The sequence below is a fragment of the Schistocerca americana genome, chromosome 8 (genome assembly GCF_021461395.2).
Source record: "Schistocerca americana isolate TAMUIC-IGC-003095 chromosome 8, iqSchAmer2.1, whole genome shotgun sequence".
NCBI classification, from domain to species: domain Eukaryota; kingdom Metazoa; phylum Arthropoda; class Insecta; order Orthoptera; family Acrididae; genus Schistocerca; species Schistocerca americana.
In genome coordinates, this window is record NC_060126.1 from 22,076,303 (window position 1) to 22,097,633 (window position 21,331).

A 21,331-nucleotide genomic window follows, 5' to 3' on the forward strand; every position below is an offset into this window, starting at 1 on the left:
CTGTAGGAGTACCTGTGTAACGTTTTTTTTTTATGTAAAATGTTTTCGATGTTTAAAAGTGTACAACAAGTTGCATGTGATGTTTAGTGTGTGTAAGACTCTGCACAAATGGACCGTAAGGAAACTGTAAGTACAAATTCTTCTAAATTTTGCAACTAACTTCACAAAAAAAAAAAAAAAAAAAAAAAAAAAAAAAAAAAAAAAAAAAAAAAAAAAAAAAAAAAAAAAACAACCAACTAAAAATCACATGTTTTCTTATATATTGCAGTAGACAAAATGAAACAGAATCTCACACATCAACAACATCACATAGGAATGACATAACAAACACAAAAAACACACTTGATAATGGGAATCATTTCCCAAAACGCGTCGTGCGAAAAAGAAAATTGTGACTGGTAGCAGATGAGTTATTTATAAACAAACCTATTGTTTTCACAGTCACAGGCTTTCAGAACCATTTAAAAGGGATCAAATTAAAAAAAAAAGTCTTGTTTCTCTGAGTCTTGAGCATGAATTTTTGACATCATCTTGGTTTCATATTTGTCAGAGTTTCTCCATGAGTTGCAACTTCGTTGTAATGTTCATCTTCCTCAACTTCTTCTTAACAATTGCCCACAGATTCTCTAAAGGGACCATATCTGGACTATTTCAAGGCCATGGCAACATTTCTACATTATTTTCAGCTAAGAACTGTGTAACTGATTTAGCTCTATGACACGGTGCACCATCGTGCGTGAACACGATGTCACCATCAGGAAACCATTCCTTCACCTGAGGGAAAAGCCTCTTTCCCAAAACTTTCCTGATTCATAGTGCCTTACACAATGTAAAGTCAGCCAGTACCCTTTGTTGATATGGCAGTCCACACCATAACAGACGTGGGATGTTTTACAGTTTGCACTATACAAAGCTCAGAAAACTCTTCGTCAACCGTTCTTCGGACATACTGTCTAATTTCTTCACATATGGAGAATATTGACTCTTCAGAAAAGCAGACCTGAAAGGAATAAAGCATTTTAATCATAAAAAGTCTATAATTTCAGATGTTACGTGCTCATATGAACTATACTGTACATAAGAAAATTTCTCCACGTCTTTGTGGAATATTTTCTTGAAAACATTTATTCATTTTCCAAAAGAAATTTTCTCATACATATTCTCAACTGCTTTAAATAAAGTTTATTTACCTTGCTCCAGTCCTCCCCAAACTTATTTCTAACTTCATGAGCCCATTTAAGCCTCTTTTCACCCATTGCAGGAGTAAGTTTTGCTTTTTTTCGTGGACAATGAGCTGGAAGCCCTGGACTAATAAGCTTTCTGCAGAATGTGGAAGTACAAACATCGACTCTATAGTTCTCCAAAGCCTTCTTTAAATCTTGACTGTTAGTGCTTCTGCTGTCGTTCACCTTCTGGACAAGTTTGTGTTGAGCTCTAGGGGAAAGTTTGCACTTGAATCCACACTTTCCTCAACATGCTGGTCTGAAATTACGCCATCTTTCTCTGCCTGGCTAATGCAGCTTACAGATTTTGGTGAAATCTGTAATCTGTTTGCTATTTCTCACTGTAAATACTGTTTTTCTTTGAGTAACAGATTTATTGTCGCAACTTTTCATGGTGAAATATCACTTTTTTGATCTATAACCAACAAATACCTGACAAACAAAAGAATTATCCATAACAATAAAAATATTTATATTTTATGGCTAAAATGCAAGTAGAAATATGCATTAGTTATTGTTTAAGGATACATTATACATAAAACCAACCTTAAGAATGTGCCAGCTGAATTGAACTGTCTCCAAAACAGCTGCAACCATGCAATCTTTGCCTCAACTATAACACTTGACTGCTTAGGGAGTGCTGCCAACATTGTTAATAGCAGAGTACTGCCAATATCAAATGTAAATGTTAGAACACCGATGGAAGTGAGCGAAAATGCCAATATCACATGGCTGAATAATTCTAGAGTGAGAGGAACTAGGAAATATCAATATTTTCATTTTGAGTCTAATAATTTTCACACCTCTGTACACCTCTCACATTGAGAGAATTATAATGAAGAATTGTGTCAACAATTTCCATATAAACAAAGAATATATCTGAAATTTTTTTTGTTGAGTATTAATATGTCCTATACAAAAATTTGCGACATTTTGTGTTTAAACAATTGCCTTTAACATATGTGAATTGTAACTAAAATATTTAAGCATTTCAGTTGCCTCCCTTTACAAATGTTCAAATTCTGAAGTATTACTAATTTATCCACAAAGATGTCTTTAAAATCATGCTAAAGATTGTAAAATTTTGTAACATTTTTCTGTCTTTGTACACTTGAAACTACAAAACCGGCTGACTGAAATGCATATAAATGAAGTTTTGATCTGAATGATTTCATAATTTAGTGTTCGAAATGGGAAGATGAACACTGTCATCTGCTGTTAATTAAATTACTTGAAATGATAGAAAACAGTGATTAATATGTGCAACAGATGAAAGTCAATGTAATAAAAATACTATGAATCAAATATACAGCTAAACATATGATCATATAATACACTTCCAAAGTGTATCACCTACTTCTGTTATCAGGTATTTTATTGTCCAGTTCTCCTAAGAAGCAAGTTTCATCTCGGTGTGTACACCTGAAGACTGTAATGCATAGAGAAATGTAGGAGGAGATGGATATCAAATGGCTGAAGCATTTTCCACACTAAGAGTCAGTATGTAAATGATGCCAATTATAACAGATCAAAAATGTGCCCATTTTGAAATACTTAGAAGAGTGGGAGAGTTATGTAGATTTACACCAAGTTGGGTAGGCCTACACAGTGCCATAGGCTAATGTACTCAACATGATGGGAGTACTCATTTTGACAGGCCACTGGGTAAGATGCATATTTATTTTCATACATTATTTCACAATATTCTCCACCAAATTAATTACCAGCAAACAACATCTGAGAAGAAGCACCCACCATCCTGCAAATGAATGCTGAAAATGGGTGAAGTCAGCACCAGGTTCTTGAATATCTTGTACAGTTATTGTATCTCACAATGGGTAACAAATGCCACAAGAGTAACCAAACACTCATCTTCAATAATAGACCATATTCTAACAGATATTAACCATAAATTCTGTGAAGTAACTGTTAAAAACCTTGGGATATCAGACCACTTTGGTCAAAGTGCAAAACTTAAAATATCTACAAAGTTACAAGCAAAAGTGCTTAGCTACAGAAGGGTTTTTTTCTAAATCAAAAAGGTGTGAATTTACAACACAGATGACTGGTCAGAAGTATATTCAGGAACACATGTAAATGGAAAAATTCAACAAATTCATGACTATATTCAAGTTAAAATTTGAGGAAACATTTCCTAAAGTAGTACATTCTGATGGGGGATCGAGTAGGAAGACTTGGGTAACAAAACGTATCAGAAAATTCCTCTGAAACACTCAAATATCTGAGATGTATCAAAAATGATAAGAGTGACCCAGGCTTCTTACAGTTTTTCTCAGGTACGAGAGGACATACAGAAAACTGTTGCAGGAAGCAAAGATAATCCAAAATGAAATGACCATACAGAACTCGAACAATAAAAGCAGAGCCGTTTGGAATATAGTAAAACAAGAAGCTCGTAACTCAAAATCAAAGCAGATGAGCATAAAAATTAGAAATAAAGGTAGTTTAATAGATAATCCTAAGGGCCTGGCAAACTTTATAAACAACTACTTTAGTAATATAGCAACAAAACTGCAAGAAAAGCTTCCTAAAACACAATACACAATGTCAAAGAACTAAGTATCCCACACAATGCTACTGCTACCCACCAATAGAGAGGAAATCAGTAGCATTGTACATAATTCAAGAGTAAATCACCCACAGGTTTAGATGAAGTTCCAATGTGTATACTAAAAGACTGCATTAGCAGCATAAAAGAACCCTTAGCAGACATTATAAATGAGTCGTTCTCATCAGGTTGCTTCCCTAATTATCTAAAGCACGCAAAAATTCTTCCCATACACAAAAAGGTGATACAGAAAATACAAAGAATTACAGACCAGTTTCTTCTTTTTCAAAAATAATGGAAACTATTATGAAAAACAGACTTATGGACTACTTAAACAAATACCAACTCCTATGCAAAGAACAGTTTGGTTTCAGGACTGGAAAGGGAACAGGAGCAACTATAGAAAAATTTACAAGAGTAGTTCTAGAAGCCCTACATAAAGGAGAACAAGTAACAGGCATTTTCCAAGATCTCAGTAAAGCATTTGATACAGTTGAACATGAAATACTACTAGGTAAACTTGAAGCACTAGGAATCAGGAAAGGGAACAGGAGCAACTATAGAAAAATTTACAAGAGTAGTTCTAGAAGCCCTACATAAAGGAGAACAAGTAACAGGCATTTTCCAAGATCTCAGTAAAGCATTTGATACAGTTGAACATGAAATACCACTAGGTAAACTTGAAGCACTAGGAATCAGGGGGGTTGTAAATAAATGGTTTAGATCTTACCTTGCGGACGGGGTGCAGAGGGTGGAGATATCTCAAATTTCAAGTAGCTCAAATTATTTACTGAAACATCTTTCAGATGAAGAATATTTGAACATTGGAGTACCTCAAGGGGGTGTGTTAGGCCCAGTACTATTTCTTATTTATATTAATGACTTCCCACAGTGGGTAATACAAGGTGAAACAGAGTTATTTGCTGATGACAGCAACATAATAATTACAGACAGGACACCAGAAATGTTCAATGTAAAAGCTGAAAAGGCACTTATGGCAGTTCACAACTGGTCAAATAACAACAAAGTAACCCTTAATGTGAAAAAGTATAATAACATAAACTTCTATATAAAGAAAAAAACCGAATATGACAAAACTTAAAGTTCAAAATGAAACCATAGTGTGTGTAGCCAGCACAACATTTTTGGGTATGTATGTTGATCAACAATTAAAAAGGGATGAACATATTAGGATGCTTGGGAAAAAATTAGCGCAGCATGCTATGCCTTACGAATATTAGTCACTGTGTGCAATGGTTCATGCCATAGAATGACGTATTTTGTACACATACATTATATAATAAGTTATGGCATAACATTCTGAGGTGCAAATGCCCAAAATGTGAAATATGTGTTCAGATTGCAAAAACGAGCTATCAGATTAATGAGCAAGAATCACAAAAGAGCACACTGCAGTGAGCTATTTAAAAAATGGGGTATTCTGACAATCCCAAGTGAATATATCTTGCAAGCTACAGCTTTTATTCACAAAAATATTGAGCAATATTTAGCAAACACTTGCATACATGATCACCAAACCAGAAACAGTAATTGCTTGTATCTAGTCAGAATGAATTAAAACCCAAACCACTATGTTCTACCAAGGTGTCAAGATATACAATAAATTGCCAAAAGAAATCGAAAACATAAAGGAACGCTGTAAATTTAAAGCATTCCTTAAAGAATATTTATTAAAAAATAGTTTTTACTCAATTAGAGAATTCATGCAGCATAAAATTGGCATAAATAAATAATCAGGTTAATCAATTATAAAGTGGACATTCTAGATTGTAATGTACCCATACAGGTGCTGGAGGAGTCTTGTGATCTATTTCTTTTAATTGAAGCAGGTTCTTCTGCAATATGTAATTCAATGATAAATTGTGTGTGTAATATACATATATTTATTATGAATTTATTATATATAGCTTGTATTTCATTATCTTATGTGACAGAATAATGTACATATGTATGTATAATGACGACATCCATACAAATAAATTTGTTTACGGATGAATAAATGAATAAATAAATGGTGTATAGGCATATGTAATAGGAACTGTTATCGCCTTATCTTTTTCATTAGTCACAGTGATTAGCAAAAAATCTGGTTCTCAGACAAATGTGTATTGTGTAACCATCTTAACATTGCCTTAAAGACCTCATCAACATCTAAAAGAAGCAAACAACTGGAAATCTGTTGGTGATATGTCTGTGTTTTAGGGTGAATGTTTTAATCTTTCAAATTTCATATCAAATCCTCTTTCACTCTACAAGCCATTTTATGGTTTGTGATGGAGAATACTTCTGGTGACAAAATCTGTCAAGTGGATGGATAAAAATTCTATTCACCATGTAGCGGCAGAACACACAAATAAAAGACCAGTGGCTCCTTCTAATTCTGTGTGGTAAGTCTCCTCTGACCGACAGTTCTCAGCAACTTTCCCAAAACTACCCCTTTTCCTACACTCTTCTTCCTTCCTCTTCAACCCTTCTGCCTAAGGAAGAAGCCACTTGTTCTAAGAGTTTGCCAGTCACAACAGTCTTTTATGTGTGCGTTTTGCCACTGCTGGGTGAGTAGATTTCTTATCTATCCAAGTAAATAATTTTATCAATAATTGATTGTTTTCATGGTTATATTAGCAACATCTGTCAAGGATTTACTGGTGGTCTTGGGATAAGTCTGATGAATATCTTACTATATTACAGGCAGCTTTGTATTGGTTCGGGCTCGAAATATGTGATCGTGTGTCTGAGCTCAAAGGAGCTCATGTTACTGATAAGACTCTTACAAGCTTGGGAGTTAGATGAATGGCAGTCTGACTTGGACACTAGAAGAACTGTGAGGTGGGTTTACAGCATATACCCACGCATTATGAACAGCTTCCGAGGTACGGTGCACCTGTTAACAGGTCGTGGTCCGTATCCCAAAAATCTGCATCGAGCAGGATGTAGTAACACACCAGTTTGTGCACGTAGAGAGAAAGGTTCTGCTGATCGTGTCATTTTCAGTTGCCCTCATTTCCAGGAAACTGCAAACAATTAGAATGTGATCTGCAAATAATTCTAAGTTACTGAAACTTATGAATTACTTAATGTGATTGCAAATCAAACACTTAGAAGACAGCTGCTCAACTTTTAGTTTATAAGATTGAGTGGATGTGCTGAATACCAAAATAACATCAACAGATCACAAGATCACAAATAGAATAAACCAGAACTCCAACAACAAGCTTTCCGAAGGAAAAGAAAAATCCTGTAAACGTGGGCTCTAAAATGCACATTTTACAAGCTGTGAGCACGTGTTCATTTTTGCTTATGTGAAGTATATCTCATCTACTGAACATATACCCAAATAAGTCTAAGCTTTTAGTAAACACTTACTAGAGATAAAATATAATTAATATACAAGTTCCTGAGGGTAGCATTTTAGGACTGATACTACCCTGAGGAAGTCCTATATTAGTGTATTTTGGTTTTGATAAGGGTTTTACATAGTTGTAGCTTTATATATAATATAAAATGATGTACCTATATGTATGACCTGTTTAGACTTTCTAGATAACATGACTACAATTCATGGCAATAGGTTGAATTGAAATTGAACTGATATCATCATCTTGCTCCTCCCTTCCCTGTTCCATTCACAAATGGTGAATGGGAAGATCAGTTGTCAGTAAATGTCTGTATGAACTCTAACTTCTCACAGTAATTTCAGGAGACATATGTAGCAGCAATTAATATGTTGCCTGGCCCTTCCTGGAATGTACAAGCTTGGAATTTCAATAGCAGGCTAAGCTTTCCATGATGCACATACCTTCCCTTGTAATGTCTGCCACAGAGAAAAGTGGGACTACTCCACTTGTTCTTATACCACTCCCAATGTCAATATATTTTTATCTTTTCCAATATATTTTCATTAGTAGTAAATCTACAATTGTTGTTGTTGTGGTCTTCAGTCCTGAGACTGGTTTGATGCAGCTCTCCATGCTACTCTATCCCGTGCAAGCTTCTTCATCTCCCAGTACCTACCGCAACCTACATCCTTCTGAATCTGCTTAGTGTATTCATCTCTTGGTCTCCCTCTACGATTTTTACCCTCCACGCCGTCCTCCAATACTAAATTGGTGATCCCTTGATTCCTCAGAACATGTCCTACCAACCGATCCCTTCTTCTAGTCAAGTTGTGCCACAAACATCTCTTCTCCCCAATTCTATTCAATACTTCCTCATTAGTTATGTGATCTACCAATCTAATCTTCAGCATAGACACATGAAATAGCTAACTTCTTATTCAAAGTGTATTTCATTCAAATTTTGCTATTTACAGGGTAATTTTAAAGCTCCTGATTATATAATATAATAGTACACTGGTGTGTAAAACTTAAGAACAGTTGTAACTTCCACATGATGCATCACTGCCAAGTAACATAGATTGCTGAAATTTGAACCAGGCATAGAAAGAACTGCTGCAGTATAGCAAAGAAGGTAACTGAAAAAAAAAGCAACGAGATGAACTGAATTGACACTTCTGTTCAAAAACAATAATTACACTGAAGTCACTGCATTTTATGGTAGTCCTCTGGACATTACAATACAAAAGGTATTAATCTTAATAGGGCGTGTTTTCACCACGGACAGCAACGAATGCTCTACAATGCACAGGATGATTATAATTAAACTTAAATTTTCAAATTGCTGCAGAAATAACACCACTGGTCAGAATGACAAGTTACGTAAGCCCGTCCACCATGGCAAGGTCATATCAGATCGGAAGGGAAAAATCGGTTTTTAATTGTCCTGAGACAAAAATCTGCATAAAAAGCATCAATCACACTGGTTTTTAATCATCCTGAGTGGCCCCGGCTTATGCGTTGGCTTAAACCTTGACTGTTACTCTGCGTTTCATTTCCCGTGGTTATTGCGGTTATCCCATGGTTCTTCCTCTTTCTATGTGTGGCAGCAGTGGTGTGTATTAATATTCACACCTTGTACTATCTTTGGTCTGGTGTTATAGTTTCCGGCTAGCCGATGTGCAGCAGTCGGTCGGTTGGTGTGGATCAGCTAGAAAATCTCTGTGCGGAGCAGTGGGTTCGGCCCCACTGGCCGTCTCTACGCAGGGTCAGAGTGTGTGAGAGCTGTTCTGATTGCTATGAGGTTCATGGCTCACCGACCCAGGACATCACAGTAGAGTGGTGATTTAATTAGCGAAGCCAGTCTGTTCAGATTGTGCCATTGGTTTTCATGGTTAGCTGTTGGGGGTATTCCTGTGAGCAACAGCGAGTGTTCAAGTTGGTGAAAGTTTTGCAACCATCCGATGGAGTTTAACTGTATTTTGGTTATTTGAAGTCCAAGTGCACCAGCGGAATTTTCTACCTTGTGGCTGTTAGCATTCCGGTTACCTGCCCTGCCACTAACGTAAAATTCAGGCAGTGTCCTTTCCTCACCGTGTTGTTGCTGTCCAACACATGTGTGTAGTTTTGATAGCTTATGCATATTTGGTTCTGGGTGGCTACGCATTTTATGTTTTGGCTTTGGAGTTCCTCAGTTGACTGTCTCTTGGTTGGGTTGCCGGCGGATTGGACGTAGTTGAACCGACTACCTGTCTCCCCTAAGTGAACATTAATATTTCAAGTGCAGACCAACCCATGGAAACTTCTGAACGCTGCTGGCTGTAATGCCTTTTCTTATGGGTGTTTGATTGTGTATTATAATGGCTTGTAGCTGATGGTTTGAATTTGTATGCTTTTAGTTGGTTTTTAAATAATAGGCCTTCAAGCAATTTAAAACTGAAAGTTCCTTACTTGTCAAGTCTTGCATTATTTGGGCCTTCAGCCTCATTTTAAATACTTTTGGATAAAGCTTTGGGCCTTCTGCCTTTTGAAAATTCATTGTAGTTGTGTTTTACAATCATTGGCCTTCAGCCGCTTTAAAATTTAAATTCTTTACTTGTTAAATCTTAAACTGTTTAGGACTTCAGCCTCATTTAAAAAAAAAAAAAAAAAGCCTGACCTTCTAACTATAAAAATTTATTGTGGTTTTGTTTTGAATCATGGGCCTTCAGCCGTTTTAAAAGTAAAATTCCTTATTGTTAAGTCTTAGCTTGTTTGGAGCTTCAGCCTCCTCTTTAAAATTATTTAAAGATAAAGCTTTGGGCCTTCTGCCTTTGAAAATTTATTTTAGTTGTGGTTTTAAATCATGGGCCTTTAGCTGTTTTAAAAATTAAAGAGGTTGTACCCTTAAGCCATAACATTGTGTGACATATTCAATTGATAGTTAAGCTCGGAAATTTGCACTGTAATGTTTGGCCAACTAAATAAAGTTATATGTGTTTCAGTGGAAATGACAGCTGCTCATTTTTGGCCCCTTTCAACAATTCCAACTACCTGTTCTGTCCTGCAGATTTAACCAGGTGTTTCACTGAGGCCAAAAACTCCATAAAAAGCATCAATCACATCAGTTTTTAATTTCCCTGAGGTCAAAAACCGCATAAAAGGCATCAGTGAAATCGGATTATTAATTTGCAAGTGACTGGTGCAAAACATGTTCAATATGCTATCCACTGTTTTCTGCAACAAGTTGAAACTGAGAAACAGCACATTCTACAACTGATCGAAATGTTTCTGGGGTCACGTTCATAATGTGTTGTGGAATGTGTGCCTTCAATGGGGCTAAGTTTGCAGTCAGAACACTGAACAAAACATCTTTCAGACAGCACCATGATCAGGCATCACACGGATTAAGATCAGGTGATCGGGATGGCCTGGCTGTAGGGGAATGGTGGCTGATAATTCTAGCATTTCTTAAATGGCACTTCAGCAGCTGCTTAACTGGATTTGGAATGTGCAGAGGTGCACCTTCTTGCATAAAAATAATCCCATCGACACATCCACGCTAAGCTGGAATGACACGCTCGTCCAAACGTACTCGTAACGCTTACCAGTGACGGTACAGCTAACAGGCCCGAAGGCAATTCTCTCTTCGAAAAAATATGGCCCTATGATAAATGATGCTATAAATCTGCACCACACAGTGACCTTTTCAGAATGAAGTACTTGTCGATTTGCGTGCAAATTTTCCATTGCCCATATTTGTCAGTTCTGTGTATTGCTATATCCTGTCAGATGGAAGTGGGCTTCATCTGTCCCCAAAATATTCCACAGGCAATCATTGTGAGCAAGAAATCCAAAGGTCTCTCTTCCTGGCAGATCGACAGGAAGCAACTCTTGCACACGGGTAATTCTGAATGGATAGCAAAGAAGTATGTTTTGTAGGATTTTACACACCGTGCTCACAGGTACATCCAATGTTTCGGCAATTCTCCACGCACTACACGTTTGCACACCGCCTTTCGTCTCCTCCTGCATTGCTGTGGCCACTGCTTCCACTGATGTCGAATCAATTCGGTTCCTCCCTCTACAGGTTGCACACGAAAAGAGCCTGTCTTTTCGAATTTCCAAATTATTTTCTCCAGACTCGCGGCAGTTGGTCTGACTTCATTTTTGTGGATGACAGAGTCGAATGCACTCACGAAAAGATGCACGAGTGGAAGAAGTATAGAGTCACAATAATGTAGACTGATGAGTGTATTGTGGTCAAAGATTTGGAGGTCATTACAACCGTGCACGTTTGCCTCCCCACCACATAACACCAGGATCACCAAAATGATCACATTTGACAGTGTTCTGCGGTGCATTACGTGTTCCCACACCTCTCCATATGAAGGTGTGTGGAGGCGCGATGTTGCACGGGCATACTGACATCCAAATCTTTGAACACAGTACACTTGCCCACCAATGTCATTGTGACATTTTATTCCTCCCCCGTGTTCATCTCTTTAGGGGTGTATTCAACAACAGATCAGCCCCAATTTCAATCCAAGTGAGCACTGGGGTCACATATTGTAGCACCTCTACATGCACCGACTACCACCCAGATGTTGCTGACTGCGCTGCTGCAGGAGTGCGATACCCTACCACAGGGACAACTTACCAACCTCGAGGCCAGCACGGGTGCACATTACAGAGCATTCGCTGCCATCCATCGTATCGCATATCCTATTAAAAACCATGTCCCCCTTTTGTTACAAAGATGATCTGCAGAAAGGAAACATTGTGTGTAAACAAATATGAAGAGTATGAAAATCAAATGCAGCAGCTCGATGTACTTCATTTAACGTACCGAGGGGTGTTCAGTAAGTAATGCAACACATTTTTTTCTCGGCCAGTTTTGGCTGATAAAATGTGGAACTTGCTGCGGGACATTCTGGAATATTCCCACTTCAGCTCCTACAGTTTCAAAAAGTTCCAATACATGCTGGTGCTAGACACAGACTCCAAATGGTGTTTGTAATGGAGGTGTGCTCTGGGCAGGGAACCGTCACTGAGTTTCTTTTGTCGGAAAACCAGAGTATTGGAGATATTCATAGGTGCTCGCAGAATGTTTACGGAGACCCGGCAATGAGTTGTTGGGCGAGACGTCTGTCGTCGTCGCAATAGGTTTGTGCAAACCTGTCCGATCTCCCACGTACCGGCCAGCCACACGTGGCAGAAACTTCTGCAAATTTGGAAAACATAGACACTCTCATTCGAGTGGATCACAATCGAACACTTCGCTGGACAACTGGACGCCTCTGTCGGTGGTGCCGAAACACTCGTCCGTCACTCGGGGTAACCGGAGGTGTGTACCCGGTGGTTTCCTCGTCAACTGTCAGAAGCCCAGAAATGGCAATGGAGGACCACTCGCTCATCTGTGCAGAACTGCTTTCGTATTATAAAGCTGATCGCGATGATATTTTGTCAAACATCTTCACGAGTGATGAAACCTGGGTTCATCACTTTGAACCAGAAACAAAACAGCAGCCTGTGGAGACTGGTGCCACATCACCTCTCCTCCATAGCAAATGTTCAAAGCTGCACCTTCAGCTGGTAAAGTCGTGATGACAGTCTTCTGGGGCTCTGAAGGGGTTATTCTGTTTGATGTCCTCCCTCAAAGTGCAATGATCAACTCTGAAGTGTATTGTGCCTCCCTCAGGAAACCGAAGAAATGATTTTAGCATGTCTGTCACTACAAAAATGTAAAACAAACATCTCCGTGACAATACAAGCCATATCACAAGTCTGCACACCTGAGAGGAGCTCACAAAACTTGATTGGACTGTTCTTACACGTCTACTCTGCAGCCTGGATCTCGCAACTTCTGACTTCAATCTGATTGGCCTAAATAAAGGTGCACTCTGCAGGAAGCAGTACGTAGATGCAGCAAGACCTGCTTTCAGAAAATAATTTGTTACTTTATTTACTGAATGCCTCTCATATGTTCATCAAATCAATTAATAGCAGGAGAACAATCAACAGGTTAATACATTTAATAAAATTCTTGAATTACAATGATCCTGTGACAAAAAGCACAGTTCTGTATTGCATACTGGTATTCTACGTATATTTCATTAATCCAATCCATTAAGGGCCCCAAATTGATAAGCAAAACTCAAGAATTGGTTGAACAAGTGTTTTGTTAGCCACTCTGGATGCATTATATTTCCATAGTTACTGTCTCTAATGATTTCTCACCAATAATGTAATACTGAAATTCTACACATTTTCACATAAGGATGTCACAATTATTTGCATACAGGTTCCAGTGCAAGCACCCACACTGACTACTCCAGGATTTCCTGCATTTCAACATTCTGTAATGTTTCTATAGAAAAAAGCCTCATCTGTGAACAGACTCGAACAGATTCCAGTTTTATCCTCTAGATCAGCTAAATATACAATGGGTGTTCAATAAGTGTTCAACACATTTTTTTCTGAAAGCTCATTAGTTTTGTTCAGGATTGTAATATTCCATATTATTCCCTATTCTTTTCCGTACAAAATCCATTTTTCAACATAATCTCTTCAATGTGACGACCTTACTGGGACAGCTTGTGTGCCTGCATGGTACCACTCTACTGTCCAACATCGGATCCAATGTCTTTCTGCACCAATAACCTGCCCATTATCCATGAAGGTGTAAGACCTGGCCTGTAAGGTGGATGGTAAAGAACAGTCCAGTAAAGTTATGTGAGCTCCTATCGGATGAGCAGAATTGTGTGATGCCTTTAGTTATAATGAATCACCTGAATGACAGAATCCATATGTTCCAACATTGCAGGAGCCATAGCAACAGATAGGGGTTCAAAAGCTATGTTCTTTTGGTGGTGATGTATATTCACAACTACCAATAACCTGCCCATTATCCATGAAGGTGTAAGACCTGGCCTGTTAGGTGGATGGTAAAGAACAGTCCAGTAAAGTTATGTGAGCTCCTATCGGATGAGCAGAATTGTGTGATGCCTTTTGTTATAATGAATCACCTGGTTTCTTTTAACCTCCTAACACCAGGTGCAATTGTAATATTTGCTGGCATAACATTGAGGCAACACAGGGAATGGACTTATGTTCTGTACTTACTTCCTCTTCAGATCCTCCGATACCTGCAACTTGTGTGTGTGTGTGTCAGTTATATTGCACAAATTACCAATGACCAAAATTAGACAGAGCATGCTTATATCAGTTCTGACTGTTTGTGAATCAGCAAGATAATTATTGTCCATTGGGTGTGGTCTACATAGTTCCTACACTCAGCACTACATTTCCTGTGACACAACATGTAGACTTGCTACTCACAATGCCTCATACTGTCCGTGCAACATGTTGCAAACCTCTGTGAGAGAAAATGATGCCAACTACCACCCCACACTCTGGGGCATGGGGTTCTGGCTAGTATCTCTCAACATCCACAAATATGGCCTGATCACTACCCTAGCACAAACCTAAGTTCACATGTCAGACACACATCTGTGGTGTGGACGCAGCCCAAACTTGCTCGAGAAAGCAACACCTGAAGTGTAGCTCTAAGGTGTAGCCGATCACAACAGCAGAGTGAGACACCAAAACGCCACCAACAAGTGCAAAAATGACTGAGCCTCAGGACGATAAACAAACTGTAAGGCCGCAATCTGGAGTAGCCAGCCAACTTCTCCCATATAACATTCAACCCGGTAGAAAGAAACAGGGGACATGGCCCTATGTGATCATTTCACAGTTATATTGTTTCCAATATAATTCCAATGAGTCTGCAGTCATTTATTACTTCCCTTTATAAATGTAATACCGTAAATGGGCAAATGTGGACATTGCACATTACGGTACAGTTCTCGCAAATTAATACCAGTGTCTTTCGATGGTGCTCACTATTAATAGATGGTAATCACATATCTCTTGCCTGACTGAGCCTGCATCAGCACCTTTGTTGACTTACGGTTTAATGTGGCATATGTCATGTATGCCAATCAATTTCTTGGTTTTGATTAATTCCAGTTCCAGTGCATTTTGGTGTGCGATCCTCTGTTTATGCATGGGTCCATTGTAAATAAAACAAAATAAAAAAAAAAATTAAAAAAAAATTGTGTCACAGTTGCTTTTGCTTATTTGAGAGTGGAAAGGACTTTATTAGAACTTTCTGACCAACATGAAACTTATTGCCTGACAGTTTCTTCCATTCCCTGGCCACCACCTGGATCTTATAGAAGGCTCAGTTCAGTATATTTTTATTTTGCTCTCCTGTCCTTAGTAGGAAGCTGGCAACTACTCTTATGAGATATCTTGGCTGTCAATTCTGTAATATTGTAACTGGAGCCAGCATTGAGACATCATGGGACACCTCATTCATTACGTCCTGAAAATCTCTCCAGAAAATATCCCACATTGTATGCTACTTTTCACCCTGTATTCTAAATAAATTGCGTAGTTGCTTTATTACCCATTCTGGCTCACACGAATCGGGATGGTGCGGTGAGGTGTAAATAGATTGTGTCATATAGGGTTTCAATGTGTCATTCCATCGTGCCGATCGAAACTGAGGATCCTTGTTTGAAATCATTTTATCCATGCATCCTACCTGTGGCAAGAAATCACTGCACACAGCCCATGACACAGTCAAAAGTGTTGCTTTCTACAGTGACACAAATTTGGATGTGAGCTCCACTACCACCATTATGTAGCAGAATCCTCTGTGTGTGCACGGAAGAGGCTCCATTAAGGACTTTGTTAATCACATCTTTTGGTATCACAGGTGCTGTAATGAATCTCCCCCATTACTGTGGACAAATAAAATTCTTTTGCACAAAAAGTAAAACTGCCTAATGGTTGCTTGACTTTGGTCCTTCCACTTTTGCTTTAGTGCTAAGAATGAAGTATCCCTGTCCTGTCTCTCTCAATGCCCTCACACTGCTGGTCACATAATTTTCAAATGTGACTTCACAGATGTAGAACAGGTTGAAATGATTTTCCTCCAATTCCTCATTTGTATTTTCTACCACTCCCATAGGTGAGCATGACAACGAATCTGCTACATACGTAACAATAAAGTCAAATTCTTTGAGATAAAGTATCCATCTTGCTAATCTCTTGTGCACCAGTTTTGCTGTTAATAGGAATTCTAGTAGTCTGAGCAGACCCCTTAGATTGTTTGCAGATGTCACTGATGTTTGAACAGATGTCACTGTAATTTACCGTCTAGTAAAATCGTCAGATGATCAATTCCAATTACAAAATGATGTACAGAGAATTTCTGAATGGTACAGAAAGTGGCAATTGGCACTAAAGAAAGAAAAGTGCGAGGTCATCCACATGGGCACTGAAAGAAATCCGATAAATTTTGGGTATATGATAAATCTCACAAATCTAAGGGCTGCCAATTTGACTAAATACCTAGGAATTACAATTACGAGCAACGTAAATTGGAAAGACCACATAGATAATATTGTGGGGAAGGCGAAACAAAGACTGCACTTTGTTGGCAGAACACTTAGAAGATGCGACAAACCCACTAAGGAGACAGCCTACATTACACTTGTCCATCTTCTGCTGTAATATTGTTGCACGGTGTGGTATCCTTACCAGGTAGGATTGATGGAGCACATCGAAAAGGTGCAAAGAAGGGCAGCTTGTTTCTTGTTATCGCGCAATAGGGGTGAGAGTATCACTGACATGATACACGAGTTGGGGTGGCAGTCTCTGAAACAAAGGCGGTTTTCTTTGCGGCGAGATCTATTTACGAAATTTCAGTCACCAACTTTCTCTTCTGAATGTGAAAATATTTTGTTAACACCCACCTACATAGGGAGAAATGATCATCACAATAAAATAAGAGAAATCAGAGCTCAAACGGAAAGATTTAAGTGTTCCTTTTTCCCATGCGCCATTCAAGAGTGGAATGGTAGAGAAGTAGTATGAAAATGGTTCAATGAACCCTCTGTCAGGCACTTAAGTGTGAATTGCAGAGTAACCATGTAGATGTAGATGTACTTTATGGTCTGTAAAAATCCTAGTGTCTCAACCAAACAAAAAAATCTAAACTACTGAAACCCCAGACAGAGCCTCCATTTCCATGACTGAATAGTCCTTTCCACACTTCATTAAAACCCTACTACCAAAGGCAACTGTCTTATGTATGATATTTCCATCCTCTTTGTACTCTTGGAGGGGAGGAAAAAAAAAGGCTCTGAGCACTATGGGACTTAACTTCTGAGGTCATCAGTCCCCTAGAACTTAGAACTACTTAAACCTAACTAACCTAAGAACATCACACCCATCCATGCCCGAGGCAGGATTCGAACCTGCGACCATAGCGGTAGCGCGGTTCCAGACTGAAGCGACTAGAACCGCTCGGCCACTTCGGCTGGCAAGATAGGAACACTTAACCTGTATAGGTAGTGCCTGCGACCATACAGTGCTCCTGCGATATATGGGGAGTGATAGTATTAGTGGTGTTAATAATGCTGACTTTTAGAGACTGGGATTCGTTTTGCCACAGCATAGCAAGAACATGGAACCTTCTTACCTGTACACTAGCAGAGTCAATGTAGTGACGATGTGTTTACATTTATAATTCTTTTGTCGTTGTGGTCTTCAGTCCGAAGACTGGTTTGATGCAGCTCTCTGTGCTACTCTATCCTGTGCAAGCCTCTTCATCTCCGAATAATTACTGCAACCTACACTCTTCTGAATCTGCTTACTGTATTCATCTCTTGGTCCCCCTCTACTATTTTTATTGTCCACACTTCCTCCCAACACTAAGTTGGTGAACCCGTGAACCCTTGATGTCTCAGAATGTATCCTATTAACCGATCCTTTCTTTTGGTTAAGTTGTATCACAAATTTCTTGTCTCCCCAATTCTTTCAGTACCGCCTCATCATTTAGGTGATGTTGTTGTTGTTGTGGTCTTCAGTCCTGAGACTGGTTTGATGCAGCTGTGATATACCCACATAATCTTCAACATTCTTTGGTAGCAATAAATTTCAAAAGCTTCTATTCTCTTCTTGTCTAAACTGTTTATTGTCTATGTCGCTTCCGTGCATGGCTACAATCCAGACAGATACTTTCAGAAGAGGCTTCTGAACACTTAAATCTATATTCGATGTTAATGCACTTCTCTTATTCAGAAATGTTTTTTGCCATCATCACTCTACATTTTATATTCCTTTTACTTTGGCTATTATCAGTTATTTTGCTGGCCAAAAAGCAAAGCTCATCTACTACTTTAAGTGTCTCATTTCCTAACCTAATTCCCCCAACATCACGTGATTTAATTCTACTACTTCCATTATTTTTGTTTTCCTTTTGTAGATGTTCATCTTATATCCTCCTTTCAAGATATTATCCAATCTGTTCAACTGCTCTTCCAACTCCTTTGCTGTCTCTAACGGAATTACAATGTCATTGGCAAATCTAAAAATTGTTATTTCTCTTGCTTGAAGTCTAATCTGTATTTTGTTTCCATTACTGCTTATGCAATGTACATATTGAACATGGGGGATAGGCTACAACCCTGTCTCATTCCCTTCTCAACCACTGCTTCTCTTCCATGCCCCTCGACTCATAAAGCTGCTATCTGGTTTCAATACACTCCCTGTATTTTGCCCCTGCTGCCTTCGGAATTTCAAAGAGATCATTCCAGTCAACATTGTCAAAAGCTTTTTCTATGTCTACGAATTCTATGAAGCTATGTTTGTCTTTCTTCAGTCCACCTTCTAAGGTAACCCATAGGGTCAGTAGGCCTCCCATGATCTTAAATTCCTCCAAAATCCAAACTGATCTTCACTAAGATTGGTTTCCACCAGTTTATTCAGTCTTCTGTGAAAAATTCATGTTAGTACAGTGAAACTTCATTTATATGTTTTTCAACGGAGTACAGAAAAAAAAGTATAAGTATGAACAATGTATATATGAAATATGGCACCATACTACCAAATTAATTGAACAACACAAATGAAAAATCCAGTAAATAAAAAGTTACATTCTACAAAGTGTATATAGGCTTACTAGGTACCATACTTTATGAAAGATATGAAGAAAAATGTAAACCTCTACACAGAAGAAAATGTTTTGTAAGAAAGTCTGTAATTTTTGCATGTGTTTTCTTTGATGTACCAATAGTGTACACTATATCCTCAAAACGGGATAACTCTGTCAGTATTTCATCAGAAACATTGAGGCGCATCACAAATTGTTTGATTATTTCTAACACATTTACTGCATCTGTAAATATCACAGAGGAATACTTAGGCTCTTCTGTATCATCCTCATCATCAGTTTCTTCCTCGTCCAGGTCCCGCTATGCACATTGGACTATCTCAGCGATAGGCATGGGTTCTGTAGTGATGAGGTTTTCATCAACGTTCACGTAATCCTCAAATGATGCCCGCTCTTCAAGTAAATTCCATTCTTCGTCATTAGGTGAAATATCATCAGTATGATCATTTCCACCATGATCATGGACTTCATTTCCAAATCTGGCTTTTCAGAAACTGTTCTGAATGGTATCGTCTAAAACTCTGTGGCATGTAGCTGCAATGTAGTGCATTGCCTATCAGAAGAAACAAATTCATTAGTAATTTCTTGACGTGTTATTATGCTCTGGTAGCACAACATTAAATAAATGGCAAGTAAAAAAATCTTGCCTATAAAATGTTTATTTTCACTTTTTTTTTTCTTTTCTTTTTTTTTTTTTTTTTTCCCCACACCTGATGGCATACTGCACGAGCATTTTGTGATAATGCAACTTGAAACTATGAATCAATCCAAGGTCAAGTGGCTGGAGGTCACTTGTGCAATTCGCCGAAAAGAATTCCATGGTCACATTTCTCAAATAGGAAGTAAGGGGAGGATGTACTGTACACTTATCTATGAACAATAAAATCTTATGGCCTGCTGCACCTATTTTTGCATTGACACTTCGAAGCCAGCTTTCGAAAACTTTTGTCATAATCCACAATTTCTCGTTACTAGTGTATTTTATGGGAAACATGACAGTGTTCTTAAAACAACGAGGCTTGGCAAATTTCCCGATCATAAGTTGGGGGAGCTTCCCACTCCCATCAGTGTTAGGACATAACAGCACTGTTGCACGTTGTTTATTTTGTTTTCCTCTGTGGCAGTTCTCGCCTTTGAATGCCACTGTGCAGTCATGCATTACATTGTTACACAAGCCTGTCTCATTTGCATTGAAAATGTTTTTAGGAGCATATTGGGATGTCAGTTTTTTCAACGGGTCTCCTGCCAATCTTGCACTGTCTCAGGATCAATACTTTTGCTTTCGCCACATACATTCTGACAGCTGATGCCATGTCTTACCTTCAATTTGTGCAGCCAACCTGATGAAGCTCTGAAATTCGTTTGCTTTTTCACAAAGCATTGGGCCACCAATAGGAACGCCTTCTGCTCTATGTTGCCTGAACTACTACAACAATCAATCTTCCACGTATTCATATTTCCCGGCTGAATGCATGTCTGCTTATTAGTAGAAATTATGAACACACATGCACTATCATCAATTTCCTTTGCCTTTGCTACTATAGAATTTAAAGTAGATGCAGAAATTCCTAATCCCTTGGCAATATCCGCTTGCTTTCGACTACTGTTTTTCTTCACAACTCTCAAAATTCATAGCTTTCAGCAATAGTAATGCTTTTCTTTTTTCTTCCACTCATGTAATCAGTTCTCAGAATAATTGGAAGTACAGTAATATGGTACTGTAGCCTATACAGTATAAGTTGTGATGTGTTTCAGGACTCCTGAGTGACATGCAACAATTCTTGTCCAGTTGTGCCCTAGTTCGCAGAAGTCATGTAATTTCGGGAAAACACCACTGCCGTAATAGTAAGCTTCATATGTTATGCTGTACTTTCCAATACTGTACAGTCTCTGTATAACATCTGGTTTTTGTGATGACTCTATTATTGCAGTTTATACTGTTGTTGTGTACCTGTCAATCGATGAAACAATCTCAAGTCTGTCACATTAAAAATTAAATGTTAGTTGGATTCAGATGCTCACAACAAAGTGACTTTCTAGTTGGCAACCGCGGTGCCGTGTTAATAGATGGGGCTTAGGCCAGTATTATATTATCAGATCTTCTTTGACAATGATCTTTGATGTGACGCACAAGGGGGTATTACACTTTCATCAAATATTTCGTCGAAGTTCCTTC